Raw genomic sequence first — 20,107 nt, forward strand, 5'->3', positions numbered from 1 at the left:
GTGCAAAACGATTTGAATTGTAAAGTTTCCCAGTGCAGTTTTGTTGTCTATAAAAGCTTAAAGACGTTAACATGTCTGAAGTAACGTCTTGAAATTCAGTTCGTGTCAATGGAACATTTTGTGCAGATTAATGGTTTTGTTTAGTCGTCATCCTTAACTCGTTTGCAATTTTTTATTAACTTGATAAGGCGGTCTTTCAAAACTATATGGAAATTTTCGACTAATTTCCTCCGGTTAATTGTCGAAAAATGGAACAAAAACTGAGATATTTCAACCGTTAATATCTCGAAAATCGTTGATGTTCGGCTTAGGTTATGTAGCATTGACTGAGCTAATCTGACATCTACTTCCGGTACAACCGGAAGTGCTGCCACATTGAAAACATTTTCGACAATTCGATTTGCATGTACCATCAAAATTTCAGATTTTTTTAATCTTGAAAGTTTTTTATCATCCATGAACGCAGTTCTAGGAGACCCTCTCATAATTTCAATAAATACACCAACGTATTTAACTTAAGGACTTTAAAAGCTTGAGCAAGTCATTAAATTTGAAACATTATTGCCTCCCTTCCTTAGGTACCTTAAAGTCCGTTTATCAATTTTGACCTATAACTTACAAGTTTCTAGTTAAACTCCCAATATTACGCCAGCCGGTTTTGACTTCCGGACGAATGTGCCGATTTGATCCAAGTGATGGAAGTTCGAGTTGTTGATGTTCTTATTTATATTGGGCACAGCTTGCAACTTACTAGCTCAAGTTTAAACACGTGTGTTGATGTTTGTCTGTTTCCGTTGCGCTCTATCTTTGTTAGCTCGAAGTTATGTTCAAGATAATATTTGCGCGATTGGTGCCTTTGATAATTTGTTAGAAAAGTTTGATTCAACTTTAATATGCAAACATGGTACTCCGTAAATATCTGAAGTGTTGGCTATAACTTATGATGCACGAAGGCGTTCTCATTTATCTTGTAAATTTGGTTCTTTTATTTTCGCATCAGAATATATCAAAAAATACCAGGAATCCAGAATAAAATTGAAAAAGTGGACATTCCATCTAAGATTAAAGTGTTGATTTCTGGACAGTATCATGGCGTGGCGAGATCGCTAAAGGGACTGCTTGATACAGATACCTGTTCATTCTTGTATGCCAAATTCCATCTAGCAATCCTACGTGATTACCACAAATAATTGGGTGGTTGTCTACTTTTTGGGCATGGTGTATAGTTCATTTCGTATACAGGGTGTTTCAGAATAAGTCTGCCAACTGCTTACTGTAGGTTCCTGTGGCCGAAGTAAGAATTAAAGTTCATACGAACATGGGTCCTTTTTCGCTTCCTGTCTGAATACATTTTTTTTAAAGTTTTTCCTAATAAGCTCGTTCCAGCATTAAATATTTTTATGAAAATTGGGGAGCGCAAAATAAATGTAGAGACACATCTTTTAAGGGGAAAACAATGTTTCAAATTTCACTAATGGCATTCTCATTGATGTGACCCGGAAAATTTTACACGAAAAATATAATGTGTCAGTGGTAAAAAAAATAAAAATTTTCTAAGTGCATTATATTTCTGTATAAAAAAGGTCTCTTAAAATTTTTTCATAATATTAACTGTTTTCATCGGAAAAAATAAAACGCAACAATCTGCAACTGAGAAATTCCATAATTCATTCGTTTAACACAATAAAAAATACACTAGGGATTTTTCAAATAGTGTCCGATAATATGCGGAAAAAGGCCGAGACATGCATTCTTGTGGGTGAAGGGCATTTTCAACACTCTATTTAATTGTTGTTTTATAAGTAACGTAATGCATGTTAGTCTTGTAGTTTTAATATTAGTTAGCAAAATTTTTTTTTTCATGAAAACGGTTAACGTTGTAAAACATTTTCAAGACACCCTTTTTTCACAGAAATATAGAGCACTCAGAAAACTGTTATTTTTTTAACCAGTGACGTATCATATTTCTCGTTTAAAATATTCCAGATCACATCAATCGGGACGCCACTAGTGAAATTTGAAACATGGTTTTCCCCTTAAAAGATGTGTCTCCACACCTATTTTACACTCTCTATTTTTCATAAAAATATTTAATGCCAAAACGGAATTATTAGGAAAAAACTTAAAAAAAAAAAAAATAATTCTTTTCCGCTATGTATTTCAGACAGGAAGCAAAAACAAACCCATGTTCGCATGCACTTTTCTTATTTCGATCGCAGGAACCTACAGTAAGCAGTTGACAGACTTATTTTGGAATACCTTGTATAAATGAGCTTAATAATAATTTGGAACAAAGACAGGTGCGCGAATGATTGGACATGCTGGGAAAGCGTTGGCGGCATTTCCGTAAAATTTCTATGAGCGATCAACTGGAAAAGAAACAGGATGTTGGGTGATCCAGCGACACGTGTCTCTACTTATTAGCTTCATTAGGCATGTGAGTGAACAAAGTAGATACACACATATATTGCACATATCCAAAGATAGACGCAGATGCGGGTGTGTCCTGGAAAGGATAGAAAAGTAAAGTAATTTCTATTTTCTTTTTTTCCATTCCTTCCAAGCTCCGCATATATGCCTGATAAAGCCAATAAGTAGAAAAACGGGTTGCCCAACATCCTCTTTCCTTTCTACTTGAACGCTCAGAAGATTTTGCGAAAATGCCATCAGCACTTTCCTAACATGTTCCATCTTTTTTTAAATCGTCTTTAAAAACAGTATAATACCGTATTGAAGAAACAGTATTTTATATCGCAAGCTCATACATTCTTTGCTCTCCATCTAATATGCTTTGATGACTGATGATTTGGAGGCTTGTTAAGGGAGGCATACTCCTGTAGCATGAAGACTTTCCAGTAGGGAAATTATTTCCTATAAAAAAAATTGAGATTCTTCTGGAGTACGAAGCTGAGTGGCGTGAAACATCCCAAATTTCCTTTGGAGAAAGTCAATACAGGCTTTGGAGTTTCGATTGATTTTTTGATTCGCCTACGGTTGCTCAAAAAACATTAAATCTCACCCACTAACTGAGTATTTCGAGTACCTCATGCAGAATTTTATGTCAATTAATACATAATTATAAAACCAGAATTATTGCTACAACTGCTATAATACGAACCTATGGATCAGAAATTTTTCTAATACCTTAATTATCTGAGGAACTAAATTTTTCTGGTGTATTCTTCAAACGTGCTATTCAGGCATTATCATGTTAAAAAGGAACCACCACCGAAATACTTATCGAGCCATTGAGATTTATGGCGAATAAATCTAATGGAGGAGGTTTTTTTATTTCCTTCGATAGCATTCTTTTCAGAAATATTGCCGATTTGTGTATCCATGTCGAACAATGTTCTAGATAAAACAAGTGTAACATTTCACGACTGACGTTATACGTTTATAGAAGACATACATCAAATGCTTTAGAAAAAGTCGTAGACGATCTTTTTCTCGCTAAAAAAATGTCGAATTTTTAAGGGAAATTCCACTCCCACACGCCATCGTCTAAATTTGATGATGTACCAGCTCGGTTTAAACTCAGCTCACTCGGAGGGCAAATGACTTTTACTACTCGTACCGCAAAGGGAGGCTGTTCTAACGACCTTCTATCATCATTTGCATGGCGTATTAGCATAATCATAATCATTCCCTATTCCCCGATGAATATTAACACATTAAGCTCCAGATTCGTCGTTCTCCGGCACGGTCGTATAGAAACGGAAATAGCAGGGATTATTTGGGAACGAGACTTCAAATCCTCCATGGCAATTTTACTGAATAATTAATTAGAGGGAAATGCGTGAAATTATTTGTATGATACAGGATGTTTGAAATTCTGCTACAATATGAGAGACCAGGAAATTTCGGAGCGGATTATTAAGGAGCCCATTTTTTTCAAAACAAAACGACTCTTCCCTTAGACGTTGAGCACTTGACGCTGAAGCTCCAGGCGCTGAAAAAAGAACCGAAGTCTGGCAAACACAATAATTTCCTTGGGGCAGTTTACCGCACAATGTCAAGCAATCAATTAGCTAATGGACGTCTTTGCAAAGAAAATAATGGGCAAGACAGTAGGCAGGCTAGAGAGAGGTTCCTTTATCTTCGCTTTTTTACTCATAGCTCTACACAAAGTAAAATATTCATAATATATAAATACTAAATAAAAAAAAATTAAAATAATAAATATATAGATAGTAGAGTAAAAATACATAATATATATACAGGGTTATTCATTGGGAATGGGAGATGGCGAAACCCGATAGAGGGGATACAAAAATATGACGATTGGATCTAATATTCCTTATATAAATGTTGCGTGTTTCAGAATTACAAGGTGTAAAAGGTTGAAATTTTATTTTAACATTCCTTAATAACTTTTTGTGTTTTTGTAGTATCAACACAAAAATTAGTATACTAAACTTTTGTAAGATGTCAAATAAAAATTTTGATATAATTTTTATGTAGATCCTAGAGGACGCTAATTACGACTCACTGCTTCGCTATATTTGGTCATATTTTTGTATGAATGCAACTGAAATCAAATTCTATTCCACATAATGAAAGAACGTCTATTTTTACTCAAAAAAGGCATTCTTATTTAATCCCGATATCTCTCTTCGTTTACAAGATTTTTATCCATAAGTTAGTTTCGCCCATTTCAAATAAAAAAGTATTAAGATATTTGAGGAAAAGAATAGTAAAGTGTATTGAAGTGGAAGGTCATTTTGAACAGCTACTTAAATAAGAATTATTTTTCATTTGTTTTTAATGCGGCAAAAGATTTATTTGAAAATCAATAAAATTAAGTTAATAAATGTTTTATTTCTTTTTAAATAAAGGTATGGTATTTGACCTTTAGGTCTGGACTTGTCGCGAACTATGGAAATTCAATTCCATGATCGATCCATCGATGTGGTTGAAATATTGACGCATTTGCAGCCATCATCGTTTTTGAAGATTTGAAATGGTACGACACGAAATGGGTAAAAATCTCATAAACGAAGAGAGATATAGGATTAAACAAGAATACCTTTTTTGAGTAAAAATAGACATTCTTTCATTATGTGGAATAGAATTTGGCTTCAGTTGCATTCATATAAAAATATGACCAAATATACCGAAGCAGTGAGTCGTAACTAGCGCCTTCTAGGAGCTATATAAAAATGAGATCAAAATTCTTACTTGACATTTTACAAAACTTTAGTATACCAATTTTTGTATTGATACTACAAAAACACAAAAAGTTATTAAAGAATTTTAAAATAAAATTTCAAACTTTAACACCCTATAATTCTGAAACGCGCAACATTTATATAAGAAATATTGAGTCTAATCGTCATATTTTGGTGTCCCCTATCTCAGGTTTCGCTATGTTCCATTCCCAATGAATTACCCTGTATATATAAAGTATATACAAGACATTAGCAAATAAGTGCAAAAGATTTTAATGGGTGATTGCTGAGAGTTTTTTAAGTAAAAAAATTCATATAAACCCAAGTCCGAAAACGCTTAGGTTAGTAGTTAAAATCTTTTGCACTTATTTACTAACACCCTGTACATATATGAATAATAAAAAAATTGTAAATTCGACCAATGATGGTGCCCGTGTGCTTCGTAGCGTGAGCAGCTAATGAATTGATTATGTTTATTGCATCATTCTTGGCAGTGCAGTGAAAAACCTTATTTGAAAATATCTCGAAAACGGTTAGAGACGTGAGTTTTTTTCGGAGAAACGACACCCTTTTTTATGCACATATAATGCCAACGATAGGAATAATAACGTGGCTCAAAACTAATAATACATATTTTCAGCCACTTGCGAAAATTTCTATTTGCGACTAAACTTTAAATCCGTATACTTAACAGTAACAATTTTCTAGATCGAAATCTCCTATTCCCCGGTATGATTAGAACGTGCGTGTGCACTATTAATCCGTGATTTCAGCGATAACTGGTGCATACATGTTCCCAAATGACATTCCGCAAACACTTACGCACTGGGTGAGTATTATTAAGTGTTCTTTGTCCGTCCAATGCTTGACACTGAACACAAGCCATATATTAAATTTCTGAAAATTGCTCGTTTATTTCATAAGCATGATAGAGTTATAATCATTTTGATATTGGACGGAAGGCAATTAAATGTGCATTTTAACGGGTCAGGTTATGAATAAGAAATAAACGGGTTGCATGAGGGCGGTCGGAATTAATTTATTATATTGGCGTTGTTTCAAAATTCGTGCCCTAAATCGCCTTGAATATTTCTGCTGCTGCTCAAAAAGCTCCCGAAATAAGATTGAATTTATTTCTCGGCTCCTCTTGCGTGTTCCTTTATCATGGGACCACAACTACAGAAATACCGGCTTCTACAATACGATATTTTATAAATGCTGTTCGAAATTAAATTTCGTCGTAAACTTCTCGAGCGAATATTTTGATATATTAAGCGCTTAATGAAAAATACTTCTAAGGCTTTTAATAATTTGAACGTCAGCCTTCAATCACGCAAATATAAATTTCAAATAATAAACATTCAATCTTTAAACTCAAACCTTGAAACCTGCAAAATCCATGGAAGGAGCTCTTAAATAATTTTAATTATTTAAGGAAATGTCCTGTTACCGTCTGTCAGGTTGAATTCTATGTTTGCACACGTCTGTTGAATTCGTAAATTCCACGCTTTCGACCGATGTCGGCCATTTAGACAAAAAGCCGCGCACGTAAAGGATTTCTTGAATAAAACATCGACCGCCATGCAACTGATGGCCCAAACGAACTTAACGAGATGCTGACTTGACAGATTTCCTAAAATGACATGTCTCTGATGCTCGACGAATGTGTTTTTATTTACTGAACTCGTACAGTTCTCCCCTTCTTTTATATGAATTGTAACATTCGTGTGAAATAGCAAATTCAGTTGTATCGCATAAGCTAGTCTAGAACAATCTCGATTTTCGTTTATACATGGCGTCCCAAAAACATTGTGTAAAATTTTGGGAGATATTATTTTTGGACCAGTTGAACTTCTGGCAACACTGAATGGGAGCGAGTACTGGGTTTCTCGTTTTCTAGAGCATATTCCTCTGGCAGTAAGTCAAGGTTTTTAGTTTATGTAAGATCGTCCATTCCCTATTCATGTAAGAGAGTTGAGAATCTTGAATAAGAACTGTCCATTGATCAGGATAGTGACCATTTGTGGCCACCGCAACGTCCCGACTTAAATCCATTAGACTTCTTGTTTTGTTAGTAAATTTTCCTGAACTGCTCTGTTCTTTTATCTGTTAGCACGCTCCATTCATTTATACCAATATTTCCGGGACGTTCTGTAGATATTTTCAAAACTTAAATATTTACATGAGTTATCCCCAAGCAGATTGCTAGCTCTTCTAGTATAGATCATATTTACATTGTTTCCGGAAGAAACATCATATCCTCACCGCTGAAAATTGATGATTCCGGAAAGCAATATACGCCATATTGTCGGTCTATAACCCGAAATTGAAACACTATCGAACTGGTGGCGTGAAGTAATATCCCTAAGGCACGTAGAGTGCTAAGTTCATCATGCGTGAGCCATTTATTGCAGCCGGAATTATTGATAAAACGTCGTGGCCAAGTGCACATTATGGAGCCCCAGCCCGGAGTCTTGTGGTCGCCTTTGCCTTTTCTTGATGATTTGTATCCGAACGCCGTATGTAGGGAACGACGCGACGCCGAAACTAAAACACACCACTAGTAGTGCTTTTTATTTTTATTTACTTTTTTGAAACTTTGTTTTATGCTGCCACAGAAACGATCTATGTCACACTGCTTTTGAATCCACAACAACCGGGTCCGTGCAGTCTCAGCTAACGATACAGCAACCTTACGAACGCAATCATTCCTCAGTTTAGTCAACGTACACGGCCATTGGGTGGCACTAATTTCCAATAAATGGATCTTTGCGAATATCATTATCAAATGCACTACGACTAGCAAAGCTGTTGTTCGCAGCTACCGCAAGAGAACATGCAGGGAATGCACCCGTTAAATTCATATAACAACCATAACCAATCATGAACTTAGCCTTTGTCTACGTCGACTTAAATAGAATGTACGAGAGGGTTAATTTGTTGGAAATGCTCCATTCATTAACAGTTTTGGTTCAATTATTATTACTAGCGAAGTTCCCTCACTAATAAAGTGTAATTTAGTATGCACCACGTATACGAATGTGAAAAGGACTGTAGTTTATCGTGAGAGTCACTGAGTAAATTGCCGAATTTCATAATGAAATTCAACTGCGTTTACGAATATACGGGGTGTCACATATTATACGTGATAAAGATCACAAAAGTTCGTAGGAGACGATTCTGTACCCTTCAAATAAATGTTGTTGGTCACAAACGGTCATATAAAAATGAATCATTTCCAATTATTAAAGTATGAGAAGAAAGCGTTTAAGGACAAATTTAAGTACCTAAAAAATATAATTTTACCATCATTTATTTTTCTGATTAAGCTCAACGTCCTCATGATACACCCTCATTACTCATTCACATTCAAATTGATTCAGTTGCCCCGCTGTGTATAGCAGGTGGATCAATGATACACAGCCCCGAGCTAGAGAGGCCCCAGCAAAATTTGTTGTCTTCCAAAAAAAGTATCCCCTTCCAAGAAGTTTTGATGTCGGTTTTGGTACAGGGCCTCTTTAAGGATATGCATATATGAATATATAATATATGTATATATTGTAACATGTTACTGTAAATTGCAAGGCCTTTATGAGAATGCATATGATATTTGGTCCAAATAAAGTCTCTTTTTGCAGGTACATAACTAGAATTTCTATTGTAGGGAATCATATAACATGTACATTTTATTTCCTGATATAATGCCATTGTGTATTGGTTAGCTTCTAGTTGTACAACTTTCATACAATTGTTATATAACCTGGAGCAAACATACATTAGCGTTCAATATTGAACCGAGTATCTATTTATATACTGGGTAAATTGGGAGGATCGTGCTAAACTTCAAGAGCGTTTTATACACAAAAAATAAATGTAAAAAAACTTAAATGTTGTATCCGATTTTCATTTGTTTTCAACTTATAACGTAAATAAAATTAAACCTTAAAGCCAAAAAATGTACATACTTCAAAAATTAACATTTTGGTTATCATACTTTTGTGTTAATAAAATTAAAAAAAATACCGCCATTGACTTCTAAACATTTTCGACTTTGTCTATGAAGAGCATTCGTTGAGTTTCTGATTGTTTCAGATCTTTCTTTAATATTAGCTGCAGCATTTTTAATACGTTAGATTAGTACATCTCGAGTGTCCAATTTTACTCTGTATACCTCACTTTTAAACCAGCCCCACAACCAATAGTCTAATGGTGTGAGGTCTGGAGATATTGGAGGCCAACTTATAGGACCACTGCGACCAATTCAACGCCCTAGGAATCTTTCGTCTAAATATTACTATCTGTCAAGCGGAATGGGCAGGAATCTATTGTGCTGATAGTACATTTGGATTCGGATGTTTAAAGGAACGTCTTCTAGAGGTCCTTGTAATTCATTTTGAATTAAATTCAAAGAGTGTTCTCCAACGAGGCGATTGTTCAAAATAAAACGGCCAATTAAATAATTCTCAATCATCGCACGCTTACTGAAAACTTATGTTGAAAATTACTTTCGATTATTGCAGGGGGATTTTCGTCTAATCATACATGATAATTTACGTGTATTATTAACGCCGTCATAGATAAATGTTGCTTCATCCGTGAAAAGAATGCTTGATACAACACCATAATTATTATTCATCCATCTACAAAATTCTCTACATTTAGCATAATTTTCCTGTTGTAGGTGCTGTACTCTTTGTACTTGATATGGATATACACTCACTTTCACATGAAATGCACCACCCAGTAATAATAATAATTAAGTCTTGTAATTTTGGCAAAATAATGCTTCATAATAGAGTATCAAATGATCAGACTTTCAGTAAAAAAGAAAGAATGCTAGTGGTTTTTTTGTCATCGACCTATTAGATTTTTTATTCAATTGTAAATAAATAAAATAATATTTACATCGAAATATCAATTTATTTTGTTGTTGAACTGTGAACAAGACATCTCTAAATGCCCCCAGTGAGGCAGCGTCGAAATTTTTCCCACGTTTCGGATTTTGATAGAGGGCGAATTATCGGCATGAAGGAGGGTGGACTTTCCTTTCGTGAGATTGCCCGAAGAATGAATCGGAACCACACCACGATTGCGAGAATATGGTCTTCGTGGTCTGAAGAAAGGGTTCAGCGACATCGTCCAGCTGGACGTCCTCCCCGTAGCAGCAACGAACGTGAAGATCGACTCCTAGGACGGATGGCCATTGGTGATCGATTTCAAACAACAATGTCTGTTGCAGTAGATTGGATGGGAGCTCTAAATCGTCGGGTGTCGATGGCAACAGTTTATAGAAGAATTTCGTCTTTTGGCCTGCATTCATACCGCCCAAATCTACGACTGCCACTAACCGCCCAACACCAAGCTTCCAGATTGGCCTGGTGTCAAGAACGAATTGATTGGAATCATGAGTGGAACAATATCGTCTTCAGTGACGAGTCGCGATTTTGTTTATGGATCAATGATGGTCGTAAAAGAGTCAGACGATACCGAGGTGAAAGAAGAAATTTGCAATTTTCTGAAAGGCGCCACACAGCTTTAACACCTAGTGTTATGGTCTGGGGTGCGATATGTGTTAGCCGAAGATCTTCTCTTGTGTTCGTTCCAGACACCCTAAACGCACGTCGCTACATTGACAATGTTCTGAGGCCAGTATTAGTACCTTTCATGCAAACTTTACCAAATGGCATTTTCTAACAGGATAATGCAAGACCACATAGTGTGAACATTACTCGACGATACCTGGAAGAAGCAGAATTGGAAATACTGCCTTGGCCTGCACGGTCACCGGACCTATCGCCCATCGAACATCTTTGGGATATGATGAGTCGCCGTCTTCGAAATGTACCGAGGCCTCCAAACAATGTGGATGACCTACGACATCATCTTGAGGTAGCATGGAATGAAATACTCCAGGAAGATATTGATAATTTGTTGCAAAGCATACCACGAAGAGTACGTGCTTGAATTGCCGTACGAGGCGATGTCACTCATTATTAATTTTTCCATTATCAAATGTTGTATCTTTTAACTGAAAGTCTGATCATTTGATACTTTATTATGAAGCATTATTGTGCCAAAATTACAAGATTTAATTATTATTATTACTGGGTGGTGCATTTCATGTGAAAGTGAGTGTATGAACAAACCTTGCTCGTGAAGTGTGTTTATTACTTTTTTTGTAGAATGCTCAATTGAGGAACAATTCTTCGTGAGCTGGTCGTTGCATCTCCTACTATTATCGTAAATAGAACGCTAGTTAAAAAAATGATTTACGCTATAACTTTTAAACAATCAAAATATCTCCCTCTCACTATATTACAAAAACCATAAACAAATACCATATTTGCATGTTCTAAATTTGAATCAATATTACGCATTTTGTAAGACATTAATTGAACTCGAAAATAAACGTCAAATCAGTTTCAGTATCACTAATAACAAAGGTATTTTCGTCGTAAATAGAAAGTTAGTTAAAAAAAATATTTATGCTAGACCTATAAACAAATGAAAATTGGATAACAACATTTTTGTTACATTTACTTTTCATGTACGATACACTCCGGAAGTTTGGCACGATCCTGCCGACTCATCCTGTATATCATTTTATAAACCAATAAAATCTATATAATTCACGTTTTCAATAATATTATATTTTCTTATAATTTTCATTAAAATGGGGTTATAAATAAAATAGTCTGCACACCACCATGGAAAGCATTTCTGTCTGTCTCAAGCAATAGTTAACCACAGCGCCATGCGTCTCGGTTCGTTTCCTTTTGCTCTTCATAAAGAGGAAACACTTTCCATCTGGACGTGTCCTCTCCTATTCCGCCCTTGAGGTTTCTAGTCAAACATCGATTTCAACTTTCCAGATTGTTCGCCAAGCGAAGGATTTCGTGAAGTCTTCTTTGCATTATTTCTTCCATCTTCAACACCTATTCACGTTATTATTTCCTCATTTGGATTTAGGAACAGTTTTCTTTTAAGGTCTCCATCTAAATCTGTGCTAAAATGGTTCAAGTCCAGAACTGTTAATTCGTGCATCGCTCACTTTGCTGAATGATTCTTTTGTCTTGCATGTACTTCAGTAGATTCTTGAAGAGTTCCTTCTCTCGTTACTTCTATTCGGCGTTCCTGTAGAACTTTACCAAACCTCTTTCTCCAGATGATCTCGTAATTTTACTACTTTTGAATCCATCAAATGATTTTTGAAAACCGAAGCAGTAATTAGATGTCTTCTCATTATGATAATTTTTGGTTTTAATCCAATTTGATATGTCACATACTAACATGTTTGCCTCGCATTTGTCGGAATAAAAAGGATGTTGTTGCTATCAGTACGTCGTTGCTCGAATACCGACACGATAGCGCATTATTTCACATTTCTACTAATGTCATAAATTCGAGTTGTGGCCGTATGCAAATATAAAGCCATGAATTTTAATATGCGTTCCAGGCGTACGCACGCACTGATTTCAAACCTAGAGCGGGTGGACCCCCCGATGTGGACAATAGGAAAAAAACAATTTTTCGCTGTTCTGGATTTAATGAAGTCCATCTAGGTTGATTAAAAGTTGAACAGAACATTACGTTTATTACCTAATGCATAAAAATCCAAGTAAAAAAGATTGTGTGTACAATTCCAGCACAAAGTGTTATAGGTTGACAGAGGTCCGGCGAGAAGTACCTGGGCTGTACTTTACCTCGTGCATATACCTTTTTTTAACGATTAGCAATTAACGTCTTCACACATTCTCATATGAAAAATATTGTAGCTACCACTTTAATGCAACTGCAATATGCGTGCGGTAAAGAATCACTGTTCGCATTTCCTAGTTAAATAGTAAATAAAAAAGTTTTTTCGACGCGCTCAATGCTTGTTGCTGAACAGTAGTTATTCTTAACTACCACGTCTGCACCCTTCAGTTTGTTGCGTCCAAGAGTGACGATGAGCTTTTGCGAAAATTTAGGGTGGAGCAATGACCGATAATTAAAACGACTAATTTTGCAACTGTTAGTAAATGGAATCTTCGAGGTTTGAGCGCAACAATATGAGCGCATTGTTGAGAAAAGCGAACTCAAAATCTACCCGAATTTGAAATGATTCCTTTAAATTCATTCTCTCAATCATCTTTGTGCAGGGTTTACATACAACCCGAACTAATGTACCTCAAATTTGCCTCGAATTAAAATCTAATCACGAACGTGATCTGCCAAAAGCAACCTTTTAGTCTCGAGGGATTCAAAACTCACTTTATCCCCTCTGAAAAAATTTAATTAAACACATCCTTCATTTGCCCTGTTCCCCAGCACTCTCTGAGATAGGTTTAAGGAGGGTTTGGTATTAAGTATCCCCCGAAAGGCTCGTTTTGTTCTCACCCCACCATTAAGGTTACTTAAACCTTACTTATCTAAAGTCGCGAAAATGTACTTATTTCCCTAAGAAGGGATCTGGAACCACTCAGTTCTTCACGTTTTCAAGTGATTTGAGTATTTTGGTTGTAGAAATCGGAAAATCATGGAGTTTTTAATGACGATCTGAAAGGTTTGATATTACATATTATTGAAAATTACATTCCTAGGTGGAGGTAGATATAGACAAGTTAGAAAAAGTTTTTAGTAAATAAATTAAAATAAAATATTAACTTTGACACTCTGTATTATGGAAATGAGACGGTTGCGAGCATTTGGTTATTTAGAATTTCTTTATCATTTATTAAGAGAAATCCAACCCCAAAATTTGTAGTATAATCACCCTAATGCCCTCTATAAGTTTTCATCCGAAATTAAAAATGGAGTAGCAGAATTGGATAATCGATTTATGATGCACGAGGAAGAAAAACACCGAAGTTTCCATCATAACTTTCTCCTTAATTCGGTTCACTTTTATTTTCGAAGGAAAAGTAAATATTTCGACAAAGCGGCATAATTCCTCTCAGATAATGAGTAATAAATCGTGAAGAAAATTAATCAAAAAAAAGCGGAGAACGAACAGGCTAAGCGAAGGCGAAGGCCGAAAACAGTATTTTAGCGCGAACAGAGACGTTTTTCCTTCTTTTAAATGGCCGGAATTATTTTTTCTTTTGTGCTTGTTTTCGCATCGTATTTTTATGGCCTATTTTGGGGTTTCGACCGGGTGTAGGCTCGACGAGTTATAGCGAAATATATGGCCGCCGAAAGACTTTGATTTCTCCCGTAACAAAGTAAATCTTTATCCGGGACATGGGAATTGTTAACCGGAATGTCTGGGATAAGAAATAAGAGCTCACCGGTTGACATATACTCGTCTTGCCTATTACGCAACTGGGAGTGAGGGCACCCGGCGCTATAAAAATCAGGGATAACACGGGTATTCAAATCACGTCTGATAAGAAAATGTTGCCGAACGGTACACATTTTATTAGATATTTTATATATGTTCCAATATATTATAATGTGCATGTCTCGGTGCTGTTTCGCCACACTAAACTTAAAGCGGTATCATTTACAAGCGCCTGCTCACATCCATAAACTTTATTGGCAAACATAAATTTAAGCGTAATGCGTACAAAAAATCTCACGTAGACACCGTGAAATCGGACGCCCAATATTAAAGTTTTATCTGCGTCAAGCTTCTATATTTTCGCCAAATTACTGAATTAGAAGAAAACACACAATTTATCCTATCTATCTTCTTGGTAGAAGACTAGTTAAATACAGTTTTCTGGAACTAGTAGAATTTTACTGGTCAAGCAAAGCTGGCGAACTATGACGCGATATGACTCACAATATAACATGATATGACTCACAATTTGTTATTGCTTTCAGAAAGAGATTTGTGCATGATTTTTTTATTGGCCTGGTACTAGCAAGAAATGACAAGAAAATGATATAAATTGGTTTCAGTTCAAGCTAAGTCCTGGATCTACAGTATTGCACGAACATTGTTATTACTTGTAACATTTGTCAGCTGAGCTCTGATGTGAAGGCAAGTTCGTTTAATCATTAGTTTCAACTATGAAAACTGCCAATTCATTAGTAAAAATGAGATTATTTTAAATTAATAAAATAGGTACATCATGGACAAGTATGGGTTGCGCACTTCGCCCATTGGTAGTAGCTTTGACAGATACGTTGAGTACGAGCTAAATTAATTGGCTGTATGTTTCTGTTTTTTTTTTTCATTTTTTTAGTAACGTTTTTTGTATAATTTAAGTTAATCGTGTACATGGCACAATTTTCTGTATGTGTCCAAAATGATATGAATTTGTAATTCAGTGCTTAATATTTAGAGGTTAGCTAGCGTTGTTGAACTTAAAACTTTAATTTTAAGCTATTTTAATCCTAACTCAACTCACATAGGGCCAAATTACTAATATGCTCTCAACTTTAGTTGCCAGCTAATTGCCATAGAAGATGAGTATTAAAATTAACAGCACATTAATAATTTGGCCCTTAGGAACAAGCGAAGCAGTCAGTGAAGACTCATGAGTGTTCCATCATAGGGATGAATGAAGAACTGGCCTTTTGAGCTTATTTTTCGTTCTCATTGAGCAGAACGACGACAAATCAATCTTTCTCATCTGCAAATCCATGGAGGGTTAAAACAAATTAATTTACGAACGGGTTTCGGTCAAACGTTTTGGAATGAAATGAAAATAAAAGCGCAAATCCTGAATTGACTGAAATGCATCGGTTTGTCGGGATTTCGGATATAAAACAGCTCAAGCAGGTTTATTTGCTGAAATCTAGTACATCATGGACAAGATTAGTTGTGTTTAGCTGCTAAATATAATTCAGTAAAAAGGTTTATCCCCCAGCCAGACGTATTGTTTAATACCATCATTATTCACATTAAAATTATCTATCCCAGAAAATGCTGACAAATCATTTTGATGTGATTCAGACAATCAGTACAAAGCGAACGCTCGGAGTTCACCCAAAATTCTGCGGCGTATTGATCGTCTGAATATTATTTATAAATGAATACTGGCTAAATCAGAAAGTGACGAAGACTTAGCATTGCCACAATAACACTCGCAATGTCCTTGAATCTGGTACTCTTCGAACCACATTTTTTGCCTTTATGGGAAAAAAAATCCAAATCTCGAATTAAACAAAGATCAGTGGCTTGCTGTTTGTGGATCATTTGTAAGCTTTACAAAGAAATCCAAGTATTGATAGTCAACCATTAACAGTCCATACCATGTGATCAATCGTATCTTTAACCACAAGTTACCGCATTTAGGGATTGTAAAATAGAAACACATCTAAACGCATATCAGAAACAGTGTGAATCTATTTATTTTAAACGTCTGGTTGGCATCAGGGTTCGGCACCCCACAGTGCTCTTCCAATTATCGGGCAGAGTCGGGCTTTCATAACATTATTACCCATGGCCACAAAGGCCCATTAACTCTTAGCCGTCATCATCAGCGTCATTAAGGCGACCATGGCAGCATTTTAGGCTAATTTGATGTGCGAAAGCGAAAATTGGATTTTACCCTGAAAAATGGCCACTATTACTGCAATTTTCATATTGCGAGGACGCAAAAGAGGTGCGTATGACGATTCACACCCTTTAATCTATCAGGTGCGAATTAGGCTGAAATTTATACAGATAAAATTTATTGTGAGAATCTAGGACAAATGAGGTAGATTTTCTATTTCAATTGGAAAAGTCTTTTAAGCAATCAAAACCCGATTCAGATTTATAAATAGGAGTAATTATTCGTCTAAAATGCGGCGTTGTTATGGCCTACATCAAAACTTTATGGTTTGAGTAAAACTTGAGAACGTTGATTTCCTTTCGTAATAATGCAAAATTTTCATTACCATTATAGATTGCTAAAAGCAAGTTCAAAGTTTTATGCACTCAGCAGTTTCACTCCGTGTTTATTCAAATATTAACGAAATCAAAGATTTCGGTCATAATTTCCATCAATTAGAATCGATTAGCTCTAAAATATTCCACTGAGATGAAGTCGAACTGTTAGGAGATACTGTTTGATAATTGAAATTGGTTTATTATCTCTCTTGCCAGTTGACCGAGGGATCCCTAAGCAATCACTCCGAACAATATGTTTCCGCTTAGCAGAGACTTGCTAACATCTAAGGATCTTTACTTTGGTATTAATTATTCATTTGCCGATTACACGGATTGCTGATTAGATTTAATAATTTCGAGAGGAAAACAGAAACTTTGGCAGGCAGGTAATGCCCTGATAACGGAGTATTTTAAAGCGTCGACGTCTGGAATCCGAGAATGCTTTATTATTTTGTATTATTGAAGCTTGCGAAGTATTCTTCATTTAAGGACGCCTCTTCTCGTTTATTTTCCACGGTCGAGAACAGGTGCGAGCGTCAGCAATAAAACTGGAGGCAAATCACGTGCAGAGCGATCGTGATCTGTATATATTTCTTCAATTAAAAGAGGCTTTAGTAAATATAAGAAGGGTAAAACCAGGTTTAAAGTTTTTTCTTCTCAATATATATCAACAGAGGGTTTTCGTGGATATAAGAGTTCATCGTAATTTTCTTTGTACGCACAACTTTTTCTTGTTCAGAGACACTTCTCTTCGGCTATATTTGACGAAAAATATCGCAGAAAAGCTTCTAGAAACACTTTCATCGAGCTATGTCTGACGAAAAGTACCTCTGGAAAGGGCCTAGAAACACTTCTTTACAGACGGCTTCGATGAAAAAGCAACCAACTATCTCTATTTTGGTTTTGTCGATAGAGTATCCCGTTATTTACATTTAGCATACTACAAAATAGACGCGATAAAAGTTCCTTAACGGGCCCAGTCGTTAAATTTTAAAACCTACACACAATGGGATTCTACCGCGTGGCACAAGAAACCTATAGCAGCTTGTTACTTTTTTTTATATAAATAAAATTACGAAAATTTAGTAAGTGATATTTACTTCCACTTTCGGTTAAACCAGAATGGGCCACGAATTGCCTGATTTATACGGATCACTCCTTCCTCTCTTCTCACTCCATTCCTGGAGTCTATCTTATTTGCCTGAAAATTCCGCACCGTATCACTGAGTTAGGTTCACAAAACACTGCACGAGCGAGTCCGATTCGGCGCGGACTGTCCGTCGGCATTCGTCCGATTAATCTTCAACGGGCATTCGATCTACGAGAATAGTCCCAAAAGTATAAGATACACTTAAAGAGAAAAAAATATTTTGGAAAACATTACATTATTTCTCAACATAGTCTCCTTTGAAATTTTTCCCAGAAAAAACTTTTCCCAGAGATGTTCTGTGACTTCTTCTTGTTTATAGTAAGAAGCTTCGAATGTTTCCAAATAGGCATCAACCTCAGATTCCACCTTTTTATTATTGGCAAATCTCTTTCCACCGAGCCATATTTTCAAGCTTGGAAATAGAAAATAATCTGAGGGAGCTAAATCTGGCGCATAGGACGGGTGAGGAAAAAGTTCGAAACCAAGTTGATTGATTTTGGCCATCGCGATAACGGAAGTGTGGATTGGTGCATTGTCTTGATGAAACAAGACTTTCTTTTTTGTAAAATGCGGTCGCTTTTCTTAATTTCTTCGCTGAAATTCTGCAATTAATTTGTATAATATTTTCCATTTATTGTTTTTACCTTAGGGAGATAGTTAATAAGAATTATGCCACGTGCATCCCCAAAAACTGACAGCATTACATTTCTTGCAGGTGGAACGATTTTCGCCTTCTTTGGAGCTGATTCTCCTCTTTAAATCCATTGTTTTGACTGCTCTTTCGTCTCAGGTGTCAAATGATGGACCCATGTTTCATGGGAATGGATCGACGCAAAAACTCGGCTTTACTGCTGCGAAACTGCGCCAAACACTCCCTTGAAACATCATCACGGCTCTGTGTTTGTTCAATTGTGAGTAATCGTGGCACCCATCTTGGCCACAGCTTTCTCATATCCATTTGTTCGGTCAAAATGCGATGTGCAGTATTTTTTAAAATGCCCATCATGTCTGCCAACTCGCGGAATTTTAGCCGACGGTTTTCCAGTACAGTTTCGTGGATTTTGACCACAATTTCTGAAGTAGTCACCTCATTGGGTCGACCACTGCGGAGTTCGTTTTGACAGCTCGTACGACCGCGTTTAAACTCTGTTACCTAATATTTTACAGTTGTTAGCAAAGGACCAGATTCCCCCAGAGGAGAATCTAACTCAGATTTGATGTTGTATGGATTGAGACCTTTGAAATGAAAGTATTGAATTACGTATCGACGGCCAATTTTTTCCATGTTCACAAAATCTCTAAAAGCGTTCACCAGAAAGGGCTCCAAAACAAACACAAATCAACGTAACACCTTCAAACTTTAGACTTAAACTTTATAAAGTTAGGTCTATTTGATTTTCATAGGAAAATGGGGTGCCAATAAAACACAGCACTAGATATCAATCGGAGCTTGAGCGTTTTTATTATCATGTGTATATGAAGCAAGGGCAGCGTCCCTCTTTAGACTAACTGACTTACACACCTCATCTATATGGGGCATGTACGTCCTATTACACATTTTATTTATTTTATCTAGTCATCAATATTCTTAATGGGTCTAGACGTTTGCTTTAATTGATACCTAATATTATTTATTCCTTTTGGATTTAGACTGGCGGGATACATAAATCTAACAAGGTCTTTGTAATATAGACAAATTCTTAACAAAAAAATGACCATCTATACGTCAGACCGGGTACTTCTCGGACTATTCTCGTACATCTAATTAAATCTATAGAGAAATGAAAGGTGGTTCACGACTAGCTGTATCTACGTCACGAAGACGGGGGGTGATGTATAGATCAAGCTTTAACTCTGTATACTTCCTGAGGGGTAGTTGCGAAGTACATTAATTTCTCAAAAACCGTCAGAAGTATTAGAGCAAGTTTCCGGTTTTAGTTTGCAGAATTAAACGTATCCCAGTGTACTTGGAATTCGGAC

General features: G+C 36.0%; 1 protein-coding gene across 1 annotated transcript in view; it reads right to left on the reverse strand.

The window, feature by feature from the left end:
- Window positions 1-20,107, reverse strand: part of Camta (Calmodulin-binding transcription activator) — a 179,387-nt gene that overhangs the window by 69,485 nt on the left and 89,795 nt on the right. The window lies entirely within an intron of this gene.

Source organism: Euwallacea similis, chromosome 7, assembly GCF_039881205.1.
Source record: "Euwallacea similis isolate ESF13 chromosome 7, ESF131.1, whole genome shotgun sequence".
Lineage (NCBI taxonomy): Eukaryota > Metazoa > Arthropoda > Insecta > Coleoptera > Curculionidae > Euwallacea > Euwallacea similis.